Source organism: Stenella coeruleoalba (assembly GCF_951394435.1).
Source record: "Stenella coeruleoalba genome assembly, chromosome: 3".
In the NCBI taxonomy this organism is placed as follows: Eukaryota; Metazoa; Chordata; class Mammalia; order Artiodactyla; family Delphinidae; genus Stenella; species Stenella coeruleoalba.
The window spans coordinates 58,343,140-58,369,784 of NC_137148.1; the positions used below are offsets into that span (position 1 = coordinate 58,343,140).

Below are 26,645 nucleotides of genomic sequence, written 5' to 3' on the forward strand. Positions count from 1 at the left end.
ATCTCTCTCCTCTCTCTCTCTCTCTCTCTCTCTCTCTCTCTCTCTCTCTCTCTCTCTCTCTCTCGTCTTCCTGTACTCCTTATCTTTAGGATGGCTCCACTGGGATGGTAAATTTTGTGTCAACTTGACTGACCAGAGGATGCCCAGATTAAATGCTGTTTCTGGGTGTGTCTGTGTGGGTATTTCCAGATGAGATTAGTACTCAAATCAGCGGACTCTATAAAGGCGATTGCCCTCCCCAATGTCGGTGGGTGCTATGGTCTGAATATTTGTATCCCCCAAAATTCATATCCTAACCCCCAAGGTGATATTAGGAGGTGGGGTTTGGGGGAGATGATAAGGTCATGAGGGTGGAATCCTCATGAATGGGATTAGTGCCCTTATAGAAGAGGCCCCACAGAGCTCCTTAGCACCTTTCCACCACGCGAGGACACAGCTAGAAGCTGGCGGTCTAAACCCCAAAAGAGGGCTCTCACCAGAACCAGACCATACTGGCACCCTGATCTTCAACTTCCAGCCTCCAAAACTGTGAGAAATGAGCTTCTGTTGTTGTAAGTCACCCAGTCTATGGTATTGCATCCCAAATGGACCAAGACATTGGACATCAACCAATCTTCTGGGGGACTAAATAGAACAAAGGACAGAGGAAGGAGGGATTTGTTTCCTTTATTTTTCTGCCTCACTGATTGACCTGGGACATCTCATCTTCTCCAGCCCTCAGACTGGGGTTTATACCATTGACTCCTCTGGTTCTTAGCACTTTGGAATGTGACCAGATTATATCCCCAACTGTCCTAGGTCTACAGATTATGGGACTTCTCAGTCTCCATAATTATCTGAACCAATTCCTCCTACTGATTTTTTTCCTCTGGAGAGCCCTGACGTATACACTCCACCACCCTCCAAGCCCCCACACCTGACAGTAAGACCTCAAATCTCTCCCTTACCTCCCTCATCTGAATTGTCCAAGTCCTAGAGACTCAAGCCATCATCACTTCTTGCCTAGATTACCGCAATCATCCTAAGTGTTCTCTCTCTGCTTCCAGTCTTGTCCCTCCACCCACCCTTTTCCAAATAATTCACCACAGAGCAGCCACAAAAATAATGTGAAGCTGCTCATACTTAAAATCATTCAGAGAGGGACTTCTCTGGTGGCGCAGTGGTTAAGAATCTGCCTGCCAATGCAGGGTACACGGGTTCGAGCCCTGGTCCAGGAAGATGCCACATGCCGCAGAGCAACTAAGCCTGTGCACCACAACTATTGAGCCTGCACTCTACAGCCCATGAGCCACAACTACTGAGCCCGCGTGCCACAACTACTGAAGCCCGTGTGCCTAGAGCTCATGCTCCGCAACAAGAAAAGTCACCGCAATGAGAAGCCTGTGCATCACAACGGAGAGTAGCCCCCGCTCTCCACAACTAGAGAGAGCCCGCACGCAGCAATGAAGACACAATGCAGCCATAGATAAATAAATAAATTTATTTAAAAAAGAAAATCATTCAGAGAATTCCCAGTGCCTAGGGAACAAAGTTGAAATAACTCTGTGTATCATCTATGACACTTTCTGATCTAGCTTGTCAACTACTACCCAGCATACACTGTGCCTTACCCATGATAAACTCCTTGCTACCTCCCAAAATGGATTTGTTTACTCAGTTAAAACAAAAGAGAATTTACTGAAAGGATATGGGGGTTGAGGCTTGGGAAGTGGTAGGAACCATGAAGACTCAGGAGGAAATAGAAAGCACAGCAAGAGTGTTCTAATGGGAACAATCTAGTAGGCATGCCACGACTGCAATGAATTACCTCCAAGACTTCTGTCCAGCCCTGGAGCAAGGGCAAAGTTCTAGAAGAAAGCATCTGAATGGCACAAGCTTCGCTCAGTGCCATGGCTGTACTGAGGTCGGATAAGGCAGGATGCAGCTCATTCAGCTCTCTAGTAGGAAGAAGGGACTTGTGTATTCCTCCTGCCAATAGCACCACAGGGGGGAAGAGGTATGGGGAGAGGTAAGTTTCCAAAGGAAATCAGTGTGATATAAGGGAAAGGGTGCAGATGCTGGTCACGGAAAAGTAACGAGTATATACCTCATAACCCTGCTTTTCTTCACACTTGAAACACTATCTCACACTACCCACCCACTTCTACCACCCCCATTCTGCCTGATGGATTCTTACTTTTCTTTGTAGGCTTAGCCCTGCCATTATCTCCTCCAGGAAGTCTTTGACCCTCAGAGTCAATGTTAGGGGCCCCTTATCTGCATATCATTATCACAGTTCTTATACCAAACTGAAATCGTTTCTTAGTCCTCTTCCACAATTATGGGCTAAATGGCTCCTCGTGAACTGACAAGGGATCCAAACCACCCAGCGCAGTGCTGCAAAAAAAAAAAAAAAAATGTGGATGAGTTTCAAACTTAAAAATAGTGACCTGTGGGCTTCCCTGGTGGCGCAGTGGTTGAGCGTCCACCTGCTGATGCAGGGGACACGGGTTCGTGCCCCAGTCTGGGAAGATCCCACATGCCGCAGAGCAGCTGGGCCCGTGAGCCATGGCCGCTGAGCCTGCGCGTCCAGAGCCTGTGCTCCGCAACGGGAGAGCCCACGACAGTGAGAGGCCCGCGTACCGCAAAAAAAAAAAAAAAAAAAAAAAAAAAAAGTGACCTGCCAAATATGATTTTTTGGACTGCTTTATTAAGCCATGTTTAATGAAGGAAATGGAGGTTTCTCTGGGAATCCCTAAGACATTCTTGCATAATTCATGTGTCTCGATGCTGTCCCATGATTTGCATACTGCACTGCTAAGGGGATTCTAGAACCAAGTCCAGTCTCACCTCTGGTTCTCCACTGATATAATTCAGCACCCTATCATGACTCTTCTCTCCAAGCTAAAGCAAATAAACTCACTGAAAGCTTGGTTGGGAGTCTTAATCTGCAGGAATTTTCTGTTTGTTTCATTATCTGCAAAGGATCTCAGTTTAATCTGTAGAAACATACTAATATATTTCTATAGCCATCTTGTGTGCTTTTGAGAATGATTCACTCATTTTTAAACCATGTTCCTCCTAAATTAGCCTGGCTCTCCTCCAGATCCATTTCCTTAGAGGATATTGCAAAGTTATTACAAAAGTGCTCGCTAAATGAATCACTGATGGGCTTAATAAAGTCATGTAAGAGAGAATTCATCCATATTGAGTGGACTTTGTCAGGCACTGAGCCATATTAGGAGAGTAACTCAGGTTATATGGGAAACAAAGGACAACATCAATCTAGCAGTAGCAGGAATGGTAGATGTTCCAAAGATAGCATCAGGAGAACTGTTGCTGTTCTCATCCCCAGAGGCCGAGGACTGGTCTCAAGATGGCATTTTAAGCTTATGTTTTGAAGTCATTTCCTCTAAACTCTTAGAAATTATAGGTAACATATTTTAAAAGACTAAATTTAAAAGATAGTAAGGGGGAAAGTAAAGCATGAGCCTATATACACACACATAAAGAAAAAAAATCTGTGCACTAGAAATTGAACAGAAAACTACAGTAAGTTACTAAAGCTGTGAGTCTGGTGGGCTCTAGAGGCGCCGAAACAGGCAAGACAACTCCTCCACGGTACAGGGCAGCAAAGGTGCCTTAGATGGTTGGAGCTTGGATCCAGGCTCTTTGCTTAAACATTTACCCAGCGCAAGCTCCTGGGCCCCACACACACTGAGGCCAAACAAACCAAAACGTCGGAGTTCGGAGCAGAGAAAGGTTTATTACAGGGCCGAGCAATGAGGATGGGTGGCTTGTGCCCAAAAAACCCCCCAAACTCCCCGAAGGGTTTCAGCAAAACATTTTTACAAGCCAGTTGAGGTACGGGAGTCGCAGGGTATGTGATCAGCTAATGCAAAATTCTCTAACTGGTCGATGGTGAAGTAACAGGGCGGTTAACATTATCACAGAAGGTCTGTGGGCTACGTGTTCATGATCATCAAGGAGTTAATTTCTTCCATTTTGGTGGTAGTTTTTAGCATCTGAAAAACTCGAAGTAAGCATTTTTATTCGTTTATTTATTTTTATTGAGATATATTTGACATAGAACACTGTGTAAGTTTAAGGTGTACACATGTATTGATACATTTATATTGCAATTTGATTGCCATTGTAGCATTAGCTAACATCACATGATTTTCATTTCTTCTAGTGTTGGGAACAATTAAGATCTATTCTCTTAGCAAGATTAATGTTTATAATACAGTTTTGTTGTCTATAATCACTGTACTGTGTGTTAGACCTCTAGGACTTATTTATCTGCTAGTTGCAAGTATATACCCTTAAACAACATCTCTCCCATCCCCCTACCTTCCAGCCACTGATAACCACCATTTTACTCTCTGCTTTTATGAGTTTGTTTTCTTTTTAGATTTGACATATAAGAGATATCATACATTATTTACCTTTCTCCATCTGACTTATCTCACTTAGCATAATATCCTCAAGTTTCAGCCATATTGTTGCAAATAGCAGAATTTCCTTTTTTCTCATGGCTGAATAGTGTGTATATATATATATATATATATATATATATATATACACACACATATATACACACCACATCTTCTTTATCCATTCATTCATTGATGGACACTTAGGCTGTTTCCATATCTTTTCTTTGTGAGTCCTGCAATAAACATAGGAGTGCATGTATCTCTTTGATAATCTGTTCTCATTTCCTTTGGATATATACCCAGAAGTGAGATTGCTGGATCATAAGGCAATTCTATTTTAACTTTTTGAAGGAAATCCATACTGTTCTCCATAGTGGCTGAACCATTTTACAATCCAACCAACAGTGCGCAAGGGTTCCCTTTACTCCACATCTTTGCCAACACTTGTTATCTCTTCTTAATTATGGCCTTTCTTACAGGTGTGAGATAATATGACATCATGGTTTTGATTTGCATTTCCCTGATGATTAGTGATGTTAATCACATTTTCATGTACCTGTTGGCCATTTGGATGTCTTTGGAAAAATGTCTTTAGCCCCTCTGTGCATTTCTTAATTTGTGTTTTTGTTATTGAATTATATGAGTTTTTTATATATTTTGAACATTAACCCCTTATCCAATACATGGTTTGCAAAATTTTTCTCCTATTCTGTAGTTTGCCTTTTCATTTTGTTGATTTTTTTTTCTGTACATAAGCTTCTAAGTTTGATGTAGTCCCATGATTTTTTTCTTTTGTTGTTCAAGCAAGCATTTTTTTAAATACAAATTTATTTATTTATTTTTATTTGTTTATTTTTGGCAGCACCGTGCCTTCATTGCTGCGCGTGGGCTTTCTCTACTTGCGGCGAGCGGGGGCTACTCTTCATTGTGGTGCGCGGGCTTCTCATTGCGGTGTCTTCTCTTGTTGCAGAGCATGGGCTCTAGGCACGCAGGCTTCAGTAGTTGTGGCTCATGGGCTCTAGAGCGCAGGCTCAGTAGTTGTGGCCCACGGGCTTAGCGGCATGTGGGATCTTCCCAGACCAGGGCTCGAACCCATGTCCCCTGCATTGGCAGGCAGATTCTTAACCACTGTGCCACCAGGGAATCCCTAAGCGAGCATTTTAAATCAATACAATACATTAAGTTGACTTTGGACCAGGTAAAGTGGTTCTCAAGTGCATAAGACTCTTTTAGGGAAGCTTATTAAGATCCAGATGCTGGATACAGCTCTCAGAGATTCTGATTCTGAAGCTTGGGAAAGTCTGGGGGGGGGGTCTGCATTTTTAACAGATAATTCTGATACAGGTGGTAGAAAGACCATAATTTCTAAAACATTGGTTGAGTAAAATTAAATTAGCTAGACATCCCTGAGGGAATCAACACCAAACATAAAAATTGAGCCACCATTCTTGGAGAGATCTAGGTTGGAACTGCAACAATTCTAATTAATGAGTTAAATACTAGTCTAGAAATCAAAAGACCTGGTTTCTATCCCAGCCTGCTGGTAACTAGCTTTTTTTTTTTTTTTTTGATAAATCTGTTTTTAATTTTGATAACACCAAGCTCTTTGATTGTTGACTAGTTTTGAGACCAGCACTGGGGGGATGGAGATGACTTTTCTTCTCTGGACCTAATTTCTCATCTATAAAATGAGATAGGATTAATCCCTGCCAACTTGACTGTTGTTTGGCTCTATGAGTTCAAGTGATGGGAGTGTGGCCTATAACTAATTACATTTTTATACATTCTTTGATAGAAGAGCCTCCCCCCGCCCCCCGCCGCCCTCTGTTTCCCTAGATGACGATGGGAATGTGCAGCATAGCAAAACACCCAGGAGAGTTTCTGTTTGGGGACTGTGTCATTAGCATTAGGGCTGTGAGCACATTCAGGAAGCTACACCAAATTGCTCCTCAGAATCAGATCTCCACCCTCCCAGTTGCAAAACTTATTCCCTAAGAAGCAACTTACCAAACTAATACAGCAAAGGGTGGGTAAAGAAAATTCAGTAGAGCTCCTCTCATTGGAACTAACCTTGGCAATTGCACAAGGCAATTTAAAATAAAAGCGGGCGGCAACCAAGAACGAGAGAAAAGATTTGATTCCCAAGCTACAATGTCTCAGATACAGCCCAAAGCCAACTGGCACACACAAGCTACAAATCATGGGAGATGCAGGCCCCTGGAAGAACTGTATGGTTGGTGGCAACAGGGGCCCTAACAAAACAACCTTCGGAGAACAAACAGACTGTTCACTAGTGCGTCTAAGAAAAGAGTTTTCCCTTAAAAGCTGTCTTTTGTGAGTCTTAGATTCCTCCAGCCATGAATGTAGTGCCAAGTTGTTCATCCAAAGACTGGAGCACCACACACCGCCTCCCGCATTTACATTAGGGTTCTTGATTTGTTCTGGAAGCCCTTTTATCAACACTTCAGTTACTACTAGTGTGGACTCCAAACGCTACTGTTTAAGAAACTATCTGCAAATACCATGATGGCTAATCCTCCAAACAAGGAGTTAATTGGTTCCCTGGTGATTCCAATGCTCCGCGCAATAACCTGTAGCGTTTCTTTTCAACCACAGAGGTTTGGCCCTCACCACTAGTCCACAGTGCTGGGCCCTTCTTACCTGGATTTCCTTTTTCTTTTTCTTCTTTTCAGCTAATGTTTTAGGGAAGGAGAAAGAAAGTAGTAAGAAACGTAATGGGTCTTTCTCTCTTCATCTGACGGTAATTACAGGGTGTCATGCCGAGTAAAGCAGGCCGTACAATGTCTTCAGGAAGAACCAATCAGGAGGGAAGCTTGCCATTCCTGAAGTCTTCAGCAAGAGCACAGGAGGCCTCCGTAAAATAACAGACACCTCTCAGTGCCTCTGGCCCAAATGCCCAGTTAACTGTGGCCTGGTTTCCCTGGTTGTTGGCTGTGTGCTGACCTGAGGCAGAGAGTCAATCAGCAAATTGCTGACACTGACCCTTTTCATTATCTGTATTTTCATCTCCCACCTCTGACCTGCAACAACTTCACACTGTAACTTCAGATCCTGGAGTTTTTGAACCCTTCCCTTGCCACTAAAAATGAATGTTTCTCAAAGGAGTGCAAGGAGTATGACTGTGGAGTGGTCATACAGCAGGAAGGACCTACCCGGGTCCCCACCAGGCAGGGACACACTGCCTCGGGCTCTACTCCCAGCCCCCTTATCTTTTGTACCAACCCCCACTGCCATCATTTCAGTGGAAGTTCCTTGCTTTGGCAGAAGCAGGAATCTGCCCTGTGATTCGTATTGGTTTTCAGGTGGGTGGCCCTAGAACAACAGAGTTTGGAATTTCCTTGTGCCGTGCTTGTCCTTTGCTTGTGAGAAGGGTAGGAGCAGAGTGAGAGGAAAGGCTTGTGCTCGTGGGGATGGTCCATGCCCCAGACTTTCCAGAGCAGGTGCAGTGTTGACCCATACTTGTGAGAACCTCCTGGGACTGTGTGTACTTCCTGATGGTCCTGGCCATCCAGTTGTCTCCAGTGGGTCTGGCCTGGAGCCTGGAGAGCAAGGGTCAGGAGACAGGATGTAGGTAGGGTCTATGTCATTGTCCGAACTGGGACAGAGACTGAGCCGGCCAAGCGCTGGGAAGCGAACGCTCAGACACGACTTCACATCCCAGCCAGGTGATGAAGTGATGCCCTGCTGTGGGTTCTGTTAAACAGCTCAGAATGTGGTTCTCTGTCCTCAGTGATATTCTTGTCACCAAGCCAATGGCTTCATCAGAGGAATTAAGCAATGATCCTAGGATAGTCATTTCTTGTGACTGGTAGTAATAGTAATAATTACGGGTTCCCTATACCGACCACTGGGCAAAAACCAAAAAGAAAAAAAAACAGCACTGCCTTTCTAACAGCTCTTCTCCCTAAAGGTTATTTTTAAGTCCTTCTATATGATTCATTCAACAAATATTCATTAAGCAGTTCTTATGAGCATGACAATAGGCTGGGTGTTGGTTTTGCTGGAGAATGATGAATTCCACACCATCTTAGCCTCAAGGAACTTACAAGACTTTTCAGGGGACAGTTGTGCACATACAACTCAATAGTCCTAAGTACCATCACAGAGATCCGGAGCTCGGTGGACGGGAAGACTATTTCTAGCTGAGGAGGAGAAATCAGGTGTTGGACTGCTTTGAGTTATCCTTGTATGTATGTTATACTCAGGGGTGACAGTGGATAAACTCTGCCATTATAACTCAGCGAGCCTGTTGCTGTCCCTACTCCATCCCTTCTCCATATCGGGATGCAGTGGAATATGTGTTTTACATAAAATCTCACCTGCTTTAGTCTTTCACCCACTACAACAGATGAAGAAAGAGAGGTCAGGGACCTCTGAAATAGTTTAGAATAATATCTAATAATAAATCCCACTGGTCGTTAAAGATCCCCCAGTACAACATTGATACCCCGCTGATACCCACATGGGATCTGAAGAGAATTCCCACCCGATAACCAGGAATGTGCTGCAGTTGTCTTCAGTTCTTTACCATAACTTCCCTCTATCAGTGATGCACCTGTAACACCCCCAGCTCCTCTCCCCAGTGCCTGAAACATCACCTCCCTTCAACTTCCTCGAAGATTCTATGCAAGAGGATCTCCACACTCCTCATCTGTTCATTTAATTCATGAAACACATCACCATTTGTAAGGTTTATTTTCCTGTCAGTCATCTTCCTGTCCAGACTGCAACCTACTTAAGGACGAGGTCTTTCTGTCTTATTCACAATGGTGTACGCAGGGCTCAGCACAATATCCAACACAGAGCAGGTGTGCAAAAATTACTTGATACATGAATAAATGAGTAAATAAAGTGAACGGAAGCCCTGTTACTTTAGACAAGTTCTCCCACCTCTCCGGACCGTGGCTGCCCTACCAATAAAATGAAAGAATTCAAACCAGGATCCAGGTTGAATAATCTAGGATTCTATGACTTTGCAAACTCAAAACTAGTTCCTCACCAGAAAATGTTGAGCATCGCTGATTTAACAGTTTTCCTAGTAGAGCGATAAAATAGGCAATTGATGGGAGAATGATGGCCATTCTGATCTCATTCTTTTTTAATGAAAACGCCTAAATACATCTTGTGTCTGCTGATAAGCCAGGAAACTGAAAAAAGGCCTTTCCCACGCTCAGGCTCAACGGCCATGGCCCACGGGCCCAGCCGCTCCGCGGCATGTGAGATCCTCCCAGACCGGGGCACGAACCCACGTGCCCTGCATCGGCAGGCGGACTCTCAACCACTGCGCCACCAGGGAAGCCCTCATTTTTTTTTTTTTTAATGAAAATGCTGAATACATCTTGTGTCTGCTGATAAGCCAGGAAACTGAAAAAAGGCCCTTCCCACGTGCAGGTGAGGTCGGTCGGGGGCCCCAGGCTCAGCCCCATCCACTGGAGGACACTCACAAGAAGACACTTGGAAAATACTTTCTGATGGAGTCAAGACTGCCTCTGCTCAAACCCACCAGCTTGCATTAAGTGCCGCAGTTCAGCCTCACGCCAGCACCACCTTCTAGATCCTAAAAGTGGGTGGTCTGAACCTCTGCTTCTAAGCCTACCTCAGACTCAAGCAAACCCCACATTAGTTCAGAACACAGAGGCCAGAGGGATTGGCCGGATCACCAATGTTGGTAAATACAGTGGCTTTTTTTTTTCTTTAATCAGCTTTAAATAGCAGAAGCTCCTCTTCAGGCCAAGGGCGGGTGGGGGGAGAGCACTGAAAGTAATTCATATCTGAGAGCTCTTTAGTAGCCCATGTGAAATGCACCAGTGGTGTCATTCTCATTCCCAGCAGACCCAGTTCCAAATTTTTTTAATCAATCTTTTTCTGTTTCCTGTTAGCCAAGAACATGGGGTTATTAAAAAAAAACAAACAAACCACTGGGTTTTCCCAAGTGTTGATAACTTGGACTATCCTGCATATCTCATGAGAAGAAATCAAAAGTCCTAATTAAAAGTTTTGTTCTCACAACCAAATCTTGAACCTGTGCCCTCTGGCTGTGCTTCTCATATGGTAACTCGTTTTGATCTTCCTCCAAAATATAAGTCCACAGTGTGTGGGAGGAACCATTAGCAAAAGATTATTATTATCCTTTCTGGTTTTGAAAGGGAAAGTCTTTCACTTTAACATCATACTTCAGAGACTGTGTTAGGCATATCTGTGTGCCCAGGACTGGGGGCATTCCCAGCAGGCAGTGAAGACGTGTTGCATTGAATTTTTCCTGGATTAATCACAGGTGTTCATCTTTAGGGCTGGCCAGGTAGACAAAGGTGGTTTATTAAATAAAGTTTAGGCTCAGGTTGAATCCAGTGACAAGAAACTGGAAACAGACCTGACATGGAATGACTCGGCATATTTCACAATTTTAAACAGGTAAGTCAGATACTGGTGATTTGGAGGGCTGCCCAAGATCTACTCTATACATACAAGCAAACTGTAAAATGCAAGGCTATCTATAATGAACCACCTGCTAATTTCCCTGGCAGGGTTCATATTTTCTCTTGGTCTGACCACAGGTCTGAATATTCACAATTGGGACTGTCCCAGAAATCTGGGACATATGCTCAGGACTCAAAGCCTGTAGTCAAATTGGAGTTTTCTTAGCTATACTTGAGCCTACTTCCCCTCCCCCAACACACACACACACACACACACACACACACACACACACACACACGCCATCCCAAATTTCACATTACGGGGAAGGCCCAACATATTTTATAGAACTTAAGTATTGAAAAGAGCTACTTTAAAATTTTTAAGGTGGTTGGTATTTAAATGCTTCAAGACAGAAAAAGACATACCGAGAACACAAGTGTTAATGCCATGGCGGACTCATCCAGGCAAACTCCTTTTATTCGCAAAAGTGAGAGTCTGACTTCTGAGACCTTTGGGGAACACTTGGAAATTTCTGGAGGGCAAATGGTGTGAAAATCCTTTCTGCTACCAAGACTGTCAGTAGTTGCAGCAAATTATAAAAAGTTCTGTTTTACTTGTGAAACAATACACCTGTGTTTAGAAAGTTCTGGGTGGAGGTAGAAGGAGGTGGGAAGGCAAGCCCTGAGCCCACCAGGCAGTAGCAAAACTGAAAGTTAGCCCCTCACCTCCCCATTCTCCCCAGCTTCTAAGAGGCCTCTCCAAGCTGGGATGGATGGTTGCCTGGAACTGGAAGGAAAGGGGATGCTGAATGGAATCCTTATTGATCAAGAGAAGGGCCTGCCCTGTGGCTTAACCCATCTCGTGATTACCCACCCACGGGCTCCACAGTGCCTGATGCCTCCCCCAGTGTTGTCTATTTCTAGTTGGGGAAAGACTTATTTTACCCTCCTATGAGGTAAAATTCTAATAGCCTAGTTTTCCCACTCTTCACAATTAAAAGATTTTTTGAATAAGAAACCTGCAAGTTGTGACAAACTCAAGGCCTTTGGGATAATCAAGGTAAATTGTGCCTGCTATATCTGTTCTATCTGCCCATGCCTGACTGAAACAAAACCAAACTCATTGAATCTTGTTCTTCTATTCTGCCATTTCATATTTTAAGAAATCCACAGAATGCACGTAGGAACTTTTTTTTTTTGCGGTACGCGGGCCTCTCACTGTTGTGGCCTCTCCCGTTGCGGAGCACAGGCTCCGGACGCGCAGGCTCAGCGGCTATGGCCCACTGGCCCAGCCGCTCCGCGGCATGTGGGATCTTCCCGGACCGAGGCACGAACCCGTGTCCCCTGCATTGGCAGGCGGACTCTCAACCACCGCGCCAGCAGGGAAGCCCCCTAACGTAGGAACTTTTTTTTTGCCAAAGAGCAGCATCCTCTTACAGGTGGTCTCCCAGTGACCCAACTCCTAGCCCATCAGTTTTCTATAAAGGAACCTTGAGTTCTAAGAAAGCCTAGCTAGCTCTCCAGCCCACCAGGTAATGGAGAGGTAGGTCATCTCACTCCAAAAGGGGCTGCAACGTGCAGGGAGTGGAAAGGGGATTTCACTGGGGGACGGAAGACACGACAGGAATCAAGCAGCGCGGCCCCCTCCTCCTCCCCTTCCTCTCCTTACCGGTGTGAGGACAGGAGCTAATCGATCAGACCCCTTCCAGCAGCGCTGGGGCACGCTTCCCTACCACCCCAGCCCGGGGCCCCTGGTCTCCCCACCTCCATTCCTCCCCAAATTCATCTCTAAGGCTCTGCAGGGCCCGCAGGCAGGCACATTCCAAAAAGGATCTTGCATGTTTCATCGTCAGGGACTCCTCATTAGCTGGCTGCTGTAGTCACTCTTTTCTCCAGCTCTCCCTTAAAGGCAGGAGTCCTGGCTTTGTCCCCTTCTAATTGGCCCTCTCCGCCCCCTCACATCCCAAGCCCACCGCCCCTGGCACCTCCCCTCCCACCTCACCCCCTACCCCCACCCCCAAGAACAATGGATGGGGAAGAAAACGTTTCCGGGATTAATCTCATAAATCTTTTACCCGCTTCCCTGGAAATTCTCTACCCCGGAGCAAGTGGGGCGTGGGGCAGCCTGAGAAGATCATTCCTGACTCATTAGCATGTTTCTGCAATGTGCCAGCTGGATCATCTAAAAATTATTCTTCTACCCAGGAGGAAAGGCTTTTTGCCAAACTGCAGGCTAACTCGAAGAATTTAGGGCAATCCCCGGCCCTGGCGTCCCAGGCGAAGCTGAGAAGGCCATTCAGAGAGCCATTTCCTGAGCCCCAGGGCGATCAGTGCCCCCCTGGAGTGGATTTTTACAGATTCTGCCTTTGCCTGCAAAGCTTCCTAAAGAACAGTCCATTGTGTTGTTACCTTTGTGCGTGTCTGGGAAGAGAGAATTCATATACCTTCCTGTTCTTGATAGAGTGGGCCCTGAGAAATATTCTTACCTTTCCCTTATCAGATCCCCACGAATTCAATCGGGCTGATAACACAAGCCTTGAAAGTTTGCATTCACCATTTATTCTCCAAACAGCTTTTGTCTTTTCTGCTTTGGCCCCTTCCCCATACCTAAAAGATTTTTAGCATCACTTTCTCATTGTATTTGTGTCTGTTTTTCAGCCCTGTGCTGAGGGTTTTACATACCAGATCTCACTTACAGTTTGACAACACTGCAAAGTACGTGTTTAATAGCCTATTTATAAACAAGGAAACTGAGCTTTAGGAAAATTAGGACTGTCACTCAAATCACACAGCCAGAAAGTGGCCACAAGGCATTGGAACCTAGCTCCATCTGGCTCACAGGCATTGCTCATAGCTACTTCACTAAGACACAGAGAGCCCAGGAAATGGACATTCTCTCTGATCAACACCCACATCTGAGCACATGCTATGTAGCCTGAACAATGTCCACTGTCACCTGACCAGCTTTCTGAAGATGATGATGACCAGGACAGCCATGACAATTTCTGCAAAGAGGCACAATATAAAAGGAATTTAAGAACTGTCAGAACGAAGTGAGAGAGTGGCGTGGACATATATACACTACCAAATGTAAAATAGATAGCTAGTGGGAAGCGGCTGCAGAGCACAGGGAGATCAGCTCGGTGCTTTGTGACCACCTAGAGGGGTGGGATAGGGAGGGTGGGAGGGAGACGCAAGAGGGAGGAGATATGGGGGTATATGTATATGTATAGCTGATTCACTTTGTTATAAAGCAGAAACTAACACACCATTGTAAAGCAATTATACTCCAATAAAGATGTTAAAAATAAAGTAAAAAAATTTTTTTAAAAATGTCAGAAACCTCGGGGCCAGGAACATACCTAGTTCCTAAGAGAGCAGGGTGCTACATAGGTGCCTGATTCAATGCTTTTGATGGTGAGAGAGAATATCTCCAGCAATGGAGACAGCAGATCAGTGAAGTGAGCCGTGCGGGGAGCAGAAACAGGGCTGCCATCAAAGACAAGGAGACAAGTCAGACCAGCATAAAACCAGCACAGCTATGGACAGAAAAGGAGAGCCTCTGGAGGTCTGAGGGATGGGAGGAGGTCATAGATGGTACCCAAAGTCCCTCTGCTGTTGGATTCTGGTCTTCAATTCTCTACATTTTCCTCCCGCCCCCCCCCCCATCCCATACTAACCCTCCAGTAACAGGGGCCAGTAGAGTGCCAGAGGCTAAGGAAGTTAAGTGTAGAAGATCATTGGCATTAATTAGGAAGGGCTTGGTTTTGACGCCTTTAGTTCCTCTGTCCTTAGTTTTCTCATCAAATATATCCATTCATTCTAAAATATTGAGAGACTACAGGAGACAGGGCTTTGTCTTCGCACTGGGAGAGACATGAGCCCTGACCCTGAGCGGCTGGCTCCCTAGGTTGTAAAACAAGAAGTGCACACGTCAAAAGGTGAATGAAAATAGTTCAGACCGGTATCCATCTGCCTGACACCATCCCCGCCTGGAGGTCTAATAAACACCTTGAATGTAATGTGTTTACACACATTGTCCCTTCTCTGTGGAGCCAACCTGCCCATCCAGCCCATACTGACTTCTCTCTCCTGTAAGACACTTTAACCTCTGCCCCCCTTACAGAGGTGACCCACCATCCCCACCTCAGTAATCGGCACCTCATACCACCCAACTTCTCAAGCCGAGACTAAGGACATCATCCTTGGTCCCTCCCTTCCCCTCTGCAGGTACTTCAATCCATCAACGAGTCCTGCCTGCTACATCTCCAACACATAGCCCAGCCTGCGCCCCTCCCTCTTCCGGTACCACTTTCGCCACCATCACCCTCTGGGACTCCTGCAATGGCCTCGTGACCAGCCTCTCAGCTTCCACTCAGTGGTTCCCTCACTACTTCTAGCTTCTTAAAGTAGCCAGAGTGATGCTTTTTAAATAAACTGGAGCATATCATTCTTCTGCTTAAAATCCTCAAATGTCTTCTCATCACATTTAAACTTAAATCTAAAACTTCCTACCTGACGCTACAAGGCTGTGCCTGACCTGGCACCTGTGTACACCTGTGACAGCCCCCCTTACTTCTCTGCCTCCCTCTGTGTCCAGCAGGTAAAAGGACCTTCTTTCCATTCCTCCCACCACTAAGCTTTGTTCCATTCTGGGGCCTTTGAACTTGTTCTTCTCTTCACCTAGGAAATGCTTGCCCCGGATCGTCCCAGGGTTGACTCGTCTCATGATTCAGGTCTCAGTTTAAATGTTCCCTCCTCAGAAGATCCTTTTCTACATGGCCAATTCAAAACAGCCCACCAAGCACTTTCAAATCCGTCACTGTTTAATTTCATCATAGCACTTATCGCTAGATTTTTCTTGGTTGCCGATTTATTTATGTAATTGCTAACCACCTCTTCCACACATGCCCAGTTAGAATGTAGGCTTCATTATGTGCCCTGTTCCACACTATTTCCCCAGTGCCTAGGAAGGCGCTCAGTAAATATTTTCTGAATGAATTAATTTAGTACAATATAAGTTTTTCTAACTAGAAAATGGTACTGCTAATACATGAGCGCTAATAAGAGCTGAATGAGGATTAGGATTTGAGCTGTGAAAGGGAGCAGGCCATGCATTTCTGGCCAGGGATTTAACACAAGGACAAGCTCCTTGACACATGGTAAGAAGCAGTAAAGCCTTGACACAAAGCCAGGCGGCCCAGCTTCAAATACAGAACCAAACCTCACACTCTACTAATAAGCTGGGGATATTGTATTCACTCAAATGTAAGATGATGACCCAAACCACAGTGGAATTGGAATGGAAATGGACGGGGCATGGAAAGAAGAGGAGATGTGAGGGATATTATAGAGAAGAGACAAATAGGCAACAAATTATCTAGTGTAATTAAATTGAGCAGACACAAATTAGGAGTAGCAGGAGGAATACGAGATGAATTTGAAAACCAAAAATCAAAGATGATTTTTTAAAACTGGGGAAAATGGTGACCCAGATTGTGTGGGAAAGTGGTCAGATTTCAGGAGAGTTGGGTCTAAGGAGGTGGCAGGGTCTTCCAATGGAGTATCTAGGAAGCCATGGGAAATGTGGACTGGTGTCTGAGAGTGAGATTAAAGTCAGAGAAATGTGTCTGTGAGTCATCTGGACAGAAATCAGAGGACTGTGATATATTCCAAGAGAAGTGAAGTTTGAGGGGACAGTCCCAATGTCTCTCCCCTCAGCAGCTGCCCTCCAGCTTCAGAAAGGGGAGACCTGCCCAGGCCAGAGGTGGACGTGCATCCCAAACACCAGGAATACAGAATGTTCTCCCCGAAGAACCGAACAGTGCGCTGGAGCTCCAGGGAAGCAGAGTGTCTAGGTGGGAAGACAATCCAGACAGGCAGGGCATGTGTGCTGGACGGGCAGAAAAGGTAGAGACTAGATGAGGAAGGAGTGAGAATTTGGTCCACAGGTGGGGACAGATAGAAGATGGGAAGGAAGCCAACAAGTATATTCAACTGTATGGTCAGAAGACCCAGGGTGGTTGAGTCAAGAAGGCAAGGGATGAAACTTCACGAGACTAAATGTGACCAGAGTGTCTCCTGCTGCAAGGATGTCAAGGAGAATAAAATATACAAAAAGGTAATTGGGTTTTCCAATCAGTGAATTTACATTGACTATTGGGAACAATTTCAGTTGAGTGATGGGACAGAAACCAGATTGCTTGGGTTTACAGTGATGAAATAGAAATCCCAGATGAAAAGAATTGGTTCAGGAGGAAGAACTGCAGTAACTAATATTTTTTAGTGTTCTGTTAGGTAGTGGATGAAGTCATTGGCTAGAAGAGAAGAAATGGAAGGGGGGAAGGTCAGAAGAACAGAGAAGCATTGGCATAGGTGCTATGGAGACAGGACAGAGAATAAATCTTCAGATGTGATGGTTATTTGCAAAGTGAAAGATGCTGAATACAGTTATTTGTTCATTCAATAAATCCTTTTCGAGCACCATCTTAGGCAGAGAGATACGGCCATGAACAAGACAGCCTCATGCAGCTAGCAGGGGTGGGTGGTCATGGTAGCCACCATAACATTTGCCACTACTCTTCTGTAGCAAATTATAGTTGGAGAAGCACTTTCACATTCCATTACTTCTTCAGACCTGACAATATTGCTTGGAGGTCAATGTTAGGAAATTCATTTTTCAAAAAAAGAAAACTAAGGCTGAGAGATGCGAAGACATGTCAAAGTCCCCACAGCTAGCTACTGTGAGAGTGAAAATGAGAACTCGTGTCTGCACTCAGGGCAGACGCTTCTCGCAACAAGCAAAGGGCTGCATGGGCAGAAAGTAGCTGTTTTGGGCATCTCTCTTCTTCCTTCTCTCCTCCTTCCCCTTTCCTCCTCATCCCCCTCCCCTCTTTAAGTGAAATACAGTCCTCTTCTTATATCCGATTTCTTGATCTGAGCTCAGGTCCAGCACTGAAATGCCAATTCAAGTCAAATACTTCACCCATCTTTGGATCGGGGTGTAGCCAAAGATGATAGCCGTCAATTTTTAGATGAACACCAGGTGGAGGATAGTTTTTAGAACATTAACTCAAATTCTCGTGAACCCAGCAATCCTGTGGGATTTCCTTGTCCCTTGAGCTCTAGTAAACTTGGCTTAAACCTCCAAATTCTAAAAACTGTGAAAGTTCAAAGCCCTCCCCTCAATTTCTATGAATTCCCGAAGCTTTAGCATCTAATCTCCTTGTATCTGGTTTCTACATTCACACATGCTGTCTTCTCTTTGGCCCCAAACTGAAATCCAGACCCCTTCACTTGTTTCCACACCAATTTGGTGAGTTTAATCAAATGTATAGATTTCCCAGGGGGTGAGGAAAGGACTTTTGAGGAGATACCTAATTACACGATGCAGAGCCCTCCACCACCCCACTGTCTCCACTCTCTCCTTCCCTTTTCCCCTCCCAGGCCTCCCCTTGTGAGCTAAATGAAGTCCTCTTATTTCAGGCAATTCAGTGTTGTCAATCACATTATGTGTCTTGAGGCTGCCCTTAAAAAAACCTCAAGACACGTAATGTGACTGATACACTGAATTGCCTGAAATAAGAGGACTTCTACCTGAGTGGTTTCTCCCAGTATTTCTTCCAAATAAGTATAGTATTCTCTATAAGAGAAATTAAGGCAAATAAAATGTGCTACATTTTGTGACGTTTATAGTAACCCTCTGAAGTAGGCATTATTATTATTCCCATTTTGCAGATCAAACCTGAGGCACAATCAAGCTAAGCCACTTATCTACATTTTTTTTTTTTTTTTTTTTTTTTTTTTGCTGTACGCGGGCCTCTCGCTGTTGTGGCCTCTCCCGTTGCGAAGCACAGGCTCCGGACGCGCAGGCTCAGCAGCCATGGCTCACGGGCCCAGCCACTCCACGGCATGTGGGATCTTCCTGGACCAGGGCACGAACCCGTGTCTCCTGCATCGGCAGGCGGACTCTCAACCACTGCGGAAGCCCTATCTACATTTTTACAGTTGATAAGTAGCAAGCCCAGATTGCAGCCATGTTCTGTCTGACTCTAAAGTCCATCGATTTTTGTAAGACGCCATGATCTTGAGGTTGTCCCAGAAAAGTCTAGATGAAGGACAAATACTGGAGGAAGGAAAACGGGAAAGGGCCACCTTCTTCCGTATCCGGGAAGGAACTGGCAAGCAGAAAAGTATGCCTACAGAAGGTATTTCCTTGTGCAAAATCCCAGTGAGAATAAAGCCAGAACACCCAAATTGTTATTTTGAAGTGATCTGATATAGATATGTCTGTAACTTTCAAATCCAACAGAGAAATTTATCTTTAAGTATTTATCCCAAGCACCAGAAGTACTTGAACTTTAACATTATCCACTTCAGAAAATTGCAGTGCGACAACACTGGCTAGACCTTGAGGACATTATGCTAAGCAAGATAAGTCAGATTGAGAGAGGCAAATACTTTATATCACTTACATGTGGAACGTCTAAAAGCCAAACTCAGAAACGGAACGTAAAGTGGGTGTTGCCAGGGGATGGAGGCTTGGCACAAGGGGGGGCGGGGGCGGGGATGGGGGGGCGGCGGGTAGGACAGATGTTGTTTAAAGTTACAAACTTGCAACTAGTAAATAAGTCCTGAAGATCTAATGCACAACACTGAATACAGACAATAATATTGTTTTATAATCGTCAAGCTTGCTAAGAGACTAGATCTTAATTATTCCAACCACTAAAAAGAAATGATAATTATGTGACGTGATAGAGGTGTTAATTATTGCTACAATGGCAATCATATTGTAATGTATAAATGTATCAAATAAACATGTTGTACACCTTAAATTTATACAACGTTATGTCAAGTATATTTCAATTAAAAAAGAAAAGAAAAAAGAAAATGACTGGAGAGACTGACTCCGAGGAAAACGGAGTCATGATTGAGGGCGCATCAATCAAAAGGTCCTGGGCTTCCCTGGTGGCGCAGTGGTTGAGAGTCCGCCTGCCGATGCAGGGGATGCGGGTTCGTGCCCCGGTCCGGGAAGATCCCACATGCCGCGGAGCGGCTGGGCCCGTGAGCCATGGCCTCTGAGCCCGCGCGTCCGGAGCCTGTGCTCCGCGACGGGAGAGGCCACAGCACTGAGAGGCCCACGTACCACACACACACACACACAAAAAGTCCAGAGGCTGACGCTAAGGATGGTATTGGATGGCCGAATTTAAATTGGGAAATGAACCCGGCTATCCTGGGGACTCTTCCTGCTGACGCTAAGAATTTAATGTCTCTGAGAATCTACGTAATATCTTGCACGGCAAAACAGAGTCCAGAAACAAGGTCTATACAAATAGGTTGAGCAACTGCATCCAATTTCTGTGTTTAACACAAATTGTAGAGGGAAATCCTAAAGGGATGCCCCTCATCATCACCGTGTATGTTTTACAAGAAATCACCCTCGGGAATTCCCTGGCAGTCCAGTGGTTAGGACTCTGCTTTCACTGCCGCGGCCCGGGTTCCACGCCTGGTTGGCCAACTAAGATCCAGCAATCACAGTGCGGCCAAAAAAAAAAAAAAAGAAAGAAAAAGAAATCACCAGGCACTGTGCTAGGCACTCTAGGTATAGGGACAAGTAAGAGCAGAGCTGTTGCCCTCAGAGAACTTCTAGTCTAGGGGGGAAGGAGATTTTAATTTTTAAAATCACAGATAAAAGTGTATAATTGCACCAACAAATTCTAAATACTTTACTTTTGTTGGCTTATTTGATTCCCATAGCCCAAAACGTAGGCAGTAGTATCCTCATTTTATGGATGAGTAAATTGGGATTCAGAGAGGTGAAGCCTAAGGTTACACGGGACTGGGATTTTATCTAAGTTCAAAGTTACCCCTCTGCCTTCTTGCACTGCTGAAAAGAAGGATGTAAGTTGAACAATTTGACATCGAATTTTGACATGTTAAATCATGTTACTATGTAGGAGGAGTGATTATCTGTTGAGCCTCATGGAACCATCTTAGCAACTCCCTGTTTCTGCTGTCACTTTTGACAGGATTATGGATATGAGCAACTCCTTGGATTTTTCTTATCTTGAGTTCTCTTTAAAAGGGGGATGCTTTTAGAACCTTCTTTTGATTACTCCCTTATTTATTTGATTATTAGTCTGTTTATTTGATTATGCCTGTGATTATTCTGAACCAGAAAATGACCAAAATTCTTAGCCTGACAGACCCCTTACAACCTGACCCCTTGCATCCCCTCTCTAGCTCCCAACCTGGAACACATCATTCTTTTTTTCAACACCATAGCTCCACATTTAATTGCCTTGGAAAAGCATTCCTCACCTACTGCAGGCATCGCCTCCTTTGTGATCTCACCTTTATTAAAGCTCTTTTCACCTCATATAGGGTATTTGTGCCTCTCCAGGTAAACCCTGAGTTTCTCAGGGTTTCTCTAGAATTGTCAAGATGCATATGAATGTCTAGATGAATCGTATAGATGCATATGAACTGTGTCATATGCATCTAGACAATTCTAGCACCTAAGAGCGGCACACAGTAACACAGTAGGCCCTTGGTAAATACTCACTGGATGAAAGCATGAGTGAGTAAGTGAATGACTGAATATCCTGTGACTCAGGGCTCTAGCATTCCAGGCCGGTACAATTTCAAAAGTCCCAGTAAGCTATTTCAGTTCGGCAGCTCAAAAAGTAGCATCACAGAATATCAGCTCTGGAAGGCTCCTGAAATAACCTCTTCCAACCATTTTATTTTACAGATGAGGAACTGAGGTTTGCAGAAAAGAGACTTGCCCAAGGTCACTGCTGCATTACTCTCCACTTACCCCTCAATACAGGTGCTTCATTCTTTTAACTTTGAGCTCAAAAGTAATCCCAAGATATTTTTTTAATTAAAATTAATGACTGACCTACAAAGAAGCCTGTTAGTGTCACAATTACCCAGGGACCTGGAGAGTCACTCTGGCGGGTGGAGGGAGAAAGAGGCAATGAGGTCATCTGGTGTCTCTATTTATCAATAGGGATCTTAGCTTCTTCCCTCCACGAAGACCCTCAGCATTTCATGGGGAATTTTAAAAGCTTGTGGTTTGCAATAAGATCCATCACTGTGGCTTCAGTTGCACCTATTGTTCCTTGCTGCTCACTGCAAGTACAAAGTGGGACTCAAATAAATATGGGCTAATATTAAATAAATATACATATGGCATTGGTAACATAGAATTAGCCCAGTCATAGGTAGTGCAACTAATACTCAACTGTGTGTTTCAACTGTGTGTTGTAGCCAAGAACTTGGCAGTCTCACCCCTAAAAGTTATTATGGTGTTGAATTCTTCACAAAGAGGTTTTGTCTAAAAAGAATTATATAACAGGGAGGGGGAAGGGTAAGCTGAGATGAAGGGAGAGAGTGGCATGGACATATACACACTACCAAATGTAAAATAGATAGCTAGTGGGAAGCAGCCGCATAGCACAGGGAGATCAGCTCGGTGCTTCGTGACCACCTAGAGGAGTGGGATAGGGAGGGTGGGAAGGAGATGCAAGAGGGAGGAGATATGGGGATATATGTATATGTATAGCTGATTCACTTTGTTATACAGCAGAAACTAACACACCATTGTAAAGCAATTATACTCCAATAAAGATGTGTTAAAAAAAATAATTATATAACAGTGTGATTCTCCTGCTTATCAAACAGGAAGCAGCCGGACTTCATCACCTGCCCATGGCTGCTTGCTGTCGTTCTTCCCTTTAGAAACTAAGGGTTTGCAGCACAGGAATCATCTCCTTTTATCTTGTATCCGCAGTGCCTCGGACACAGTTGGAGCTCACTAAATGTTGGATGAAATAATAAATCAACAAATAAAAGAATGAGTGTTTGCCTACTACAGTCATTAAAATTAGGTTTAGCTATACAGAACTGAAACCAAGATGAGAGGTTTGAACAAGACAGAGGTTTCTTTCTCTTTTACACAAAAGAGAGGTAAGAAACCATGTGGATATGAGGGTTCCACAGTCACCAGGGATCCAGCTCCTTTTATCTTTGTGCCACATCCTCCTGTCCTCCTATACTCGAGGTTATGTGACGGGATAGATCAAAGGTGGCTGCCATAACACCAATCATCAAGTCTATTGAAGGCACAAGGAAGTGGGGAAATGCAGCCCACCTAGTCAGGCCTCACCCTGCAGCTTTCAGGATCTTCGTTCCCTAACCAGGACTCGAACCCAGGACCCTGGCAGTGAGAGCTCCGAATCCTAACCACTGGACCTCCAGGGAATTCCCTAGAGCTCTTTTTCTTTTAACCTAAGTAGTTTTTAATCTTTTTTATTGTGGTAAGAATATAGATGATAAAAATTACTGTTTTAACCATTTTTAGGTATATTTTAGGTAACCACTTTGAGTGGTATTAAATCCATTCATGATGTTGTGCAACCATCACCCATCCAACTCCAGAATTCTTTCGATCTTGTAAAATTGAAGCTATGTACTCCTTAAACCCTGATTCTCCATTCTCCCCTCCCCCCAGCCCCTGGCAACCGCCATTCTACTTTCTTTATGAATTTGACTATTCTAGGTACCTCCTATAAGTGGAATCATACAATATCTATCCTTTTGTAACTGGCATATTTCACTTAGCATAATGTCCTCAAGGTCCATCCATCCATGTTGTAGCATGTGTCAGAATTTCCATCCTTTTGAAGATTAAATAATATTTCATTGTATGTATGTACCACAGCTTGCTTATCTATTCATGTCAATGGGGCTTCCCTGGTGGCACAGTGGTTAAGAATCTGCCTGCCAATGCAGGGGACACGGGTTTGAGCCCTGGTCCCGGAAGATCTCACATGCCACAGAGCAACTAAGCCCGTGTGCCACAATTACCGAGCCTGCGTGCCACAACTACTGAGCCTGCATGCCACAACTACTGAAGCCTGTGAGCCTAGAGCCTGTGCTCCACAACAAGAGAAACCACCACAGTGAGAAGCCCATGCACCGCAACGAAGAGTAGCCCCCTCTCGCTGTAACTAGAGAAAGCCCGCGCACAGCAATGAAGACCCAACACAGCCAAAAATACATAAATAAAAATAAATAAATAAAAAATCTACAAGGATGTACTAAAAAAAAAAAAAAAAGCTGCTAAGAGAGTAAATCCTAAGCGTTCTCATCACCAGGAAAAATTTTTTTCTATTTCTTTAATCTTATATCTATATGAGGGGACAGATGTTCAGTAAACTTATTATGATTATCATTTCATGATGTATGTAAGTGAAATCATGATGTTGTACACCCTAAGCTTGTACAGTGCTGTATGTCAATTATATCTCAATAAAAAATGGAAGGAAAAAAAATGCCCACTGATTCCAAAATAATCCTGTCTACTCCCATGTCTGAACTTTCCTCCAAGACAATTTGTCTGTGGCTTAAAGGACTGTGTCTCCAGAAAGCTCCTTCCCGTAAAAGACTGACATGTTCAGGCCTGAATAATAATTCCCCTGTATGTTTTTCAGAGCATTTTCACATATCTACTCGCTCATCTCCAGACCCACAGTTGCAATGACCTGTTTAACATCCCCACTTGGAAATTCGCTGGCATTTTAACTCAACAGATCAGAAAGGTCAGTTATCTTCCCGTTGCTCCCCACCCACCGAGCAGCTCTTCCTCTGACTTCCTAATTTCAAATCCAATAGGTTTTCTTTACGTCACCTCAAGGAGTATTTTTTTTTTTTTTTTTTTTTTGGCGGTACGCGGGCCTCTCACTGCCGCAGCCTCTCTCGCGGAGCACAGGCTCCGGACGCGCAGGCTCAGCGGCCATGGCTCACGGGCCCAGCCGCTCCGCGGCATGTGGGATCTTCCCGGACCGGGGCACGAACCCGTGTCCCCTGCATGGGCAGGCGGACTCTCAACCACTGCGCCACCAGGGAAGCCCACATTTTCTTCTTTTATGGAACAATTCTAGGGATAAGCGTGCTAAGCAACGTATTATGGGGGAACAGCCACCAAGCCAGGAAACGCAGAAACATCGTCAAGTCCGTCTCTTACCTTTGGTGCTTTCCAAGTCACCTCGATTCTGCCTCCAAAAAGTCCTCTCTCCTTTCCTTCCCTTCTTTCTCGTTAAATTAATTCAACAAGGAAATCCTGAGACTAATGTGGTTCTAATACCTTAGCCTCCGGAAGCAAACCAAAATCTAAGCCTGTAAGCACCTGGAGGTTAGTAAATCGAAACCTAAGGATAACCAATCACAAACAGCTAGGCTTTCCCTTGTAGCCAATCAATAATGTCCGTACTTTACGTCCGCCTTCTCGCTCTAAAAGTCTCTCCTCCACTGCTGCCAGTGGCCAGCGTGCTGCTAACCACTTCCCAGTTTGTCACTGCCCACTTTATCAATTTTTGCTCAAATCCACTCTTAAAATTTTTCCTATGCCTCAGTTTATCTTTTAGCACTTCCGTCCATTTCTAAGGCCACCATTCAACCTTTCCCAGAGTGACTTATCTCCCTGAGCTAGAGCATTTGCCTTACTCCTTCATTCCTCAAACTGTGTACCAGTGACCATGCCGGGCTCTAGGGATGCCTCAGCGGCAAAGGAGCCGTGGTCCTTGTCTTGTGCTTGGCATTGCTCAAGGTCCAGTGGGCAGTAATAACAGAGTAAGAGTAAAATGGCAAGCGTGTTGGGATTGACATATATACACTAATATGGATAAAATAGATAATTAATCAGAACCTGCTGTATAAAACATAAATAAAATAAAATTTTTTTTAAAAAAGAGCAAAATGGCAAGTGTGATGGGCACTGCAAAGGAGAGCAGCATGATGCTATGTGGTTCTCTGGGAAGATCCCTGGGGAGCAATGTTTGGATGTTTGAACAGAGAGCTGAGGGTTGCACAGGAATTAATTAGGCAGATGGGCAGGAAGAGTTCTCCAGGCAGAAGGGAACCTCCTGTGCTAGGCAGAGCTGTGGAGAGAGGCAGCCTGGTGAGGAAGGCTGGAGGCTGGCTTAGCAGCTGCAGGACACAGTGATGGTTGTGGTCAAGATGGACAAAAGAGCGCCAGAGAGACAGATGGGGCCTTGAAGCCCTTGTTAAGAATTTTTATCTTTTGCCTTGAAACCTGGGGGTGATTTATCACTGTTTGCATCTTGAAAAGTCAGCTTCATCTGCTGTGTGGAGGATGTGGGACTATAACGAGGCAAGGGTGGATACAGAGACCAGACAGAGGTTACTGCAAGTGTCCTCATGAATGATGGTCGTGCAGCTTGGGCCAGAGGGGTTATGATGGCCATGGAGAAATGTGGACGGATTCAAGTGGTACTTAAACAGTAGAATCAATAGGACATTGTATTGGATTTTATTAAGTTATCTGTGGATTGGTCTCTTTCCTTGAAGACAAAAATCTGTGTCTTACTTATTTCTTGATTCCGCATACCTAACTGCAGTCCTTGCATTTGGTAGGAGGTGGTTATTGAATTTGCAGAATTGATTTGCATACAGACAGCAAAGGTTTGAGGAAATCCAACCCAATAGGTGCATTTTGAAGCAAAAAGAAGGGGCAAGTCTCACCTTGCTGGACAGTTCCTGAGGAGGGCAGACTGAGTTGGGTACCCCAGAGGTGCATGCCTGGGCCCAGCATGGAGACACAAAAGGCAACTCTATCTCTCCCCTACCTCTACCTGATGACACAGGCATAGAACCTTTACCTTCTGTGGCAGAAATGGAATCATATGCTCATTTTCCTAATGGATTAGGGAGATAGATGGACCCCTATCAAGCCATGTAGCTCCAACTATTGAAGGGA

General features: G+C 44.6%; 2 long non-coding RNA genes across 2 annotated transcripts in view; both read right to left on the minus strand.

The window, feature by feature from the left end:
- LOC307183531 overlaps positions 1-25,012 on the minus strand; it is an 83,066-nt gene extending 58,054 nt beyond the window's left edge. The window contains exon 1 of the long non-coding RNA XR_013827517.1: positions 24,894-25,012. This is a non-coding gene — a long non-coding RNA (uncharacterized lncRNA). The remainder of the gene's footprint in view (positions 1-24,893) is intronic.
- On the minus strand, positions 1,641-14,515 carry LOC307183532. Its single transcript, XR_013827518.1, has 3 exons — positions 14,218-14,515; positions 2,285-2,376; positions 1,641-1,968 (listed from the first exon to the last, which is right to left on the minus strand). It is a non-coding gene; the product is annotated as an uncharacterized lncRNA (long non-coding RNA).
- Positions 25,013-26,645: the final 1,633 nt, after the last annotated feature.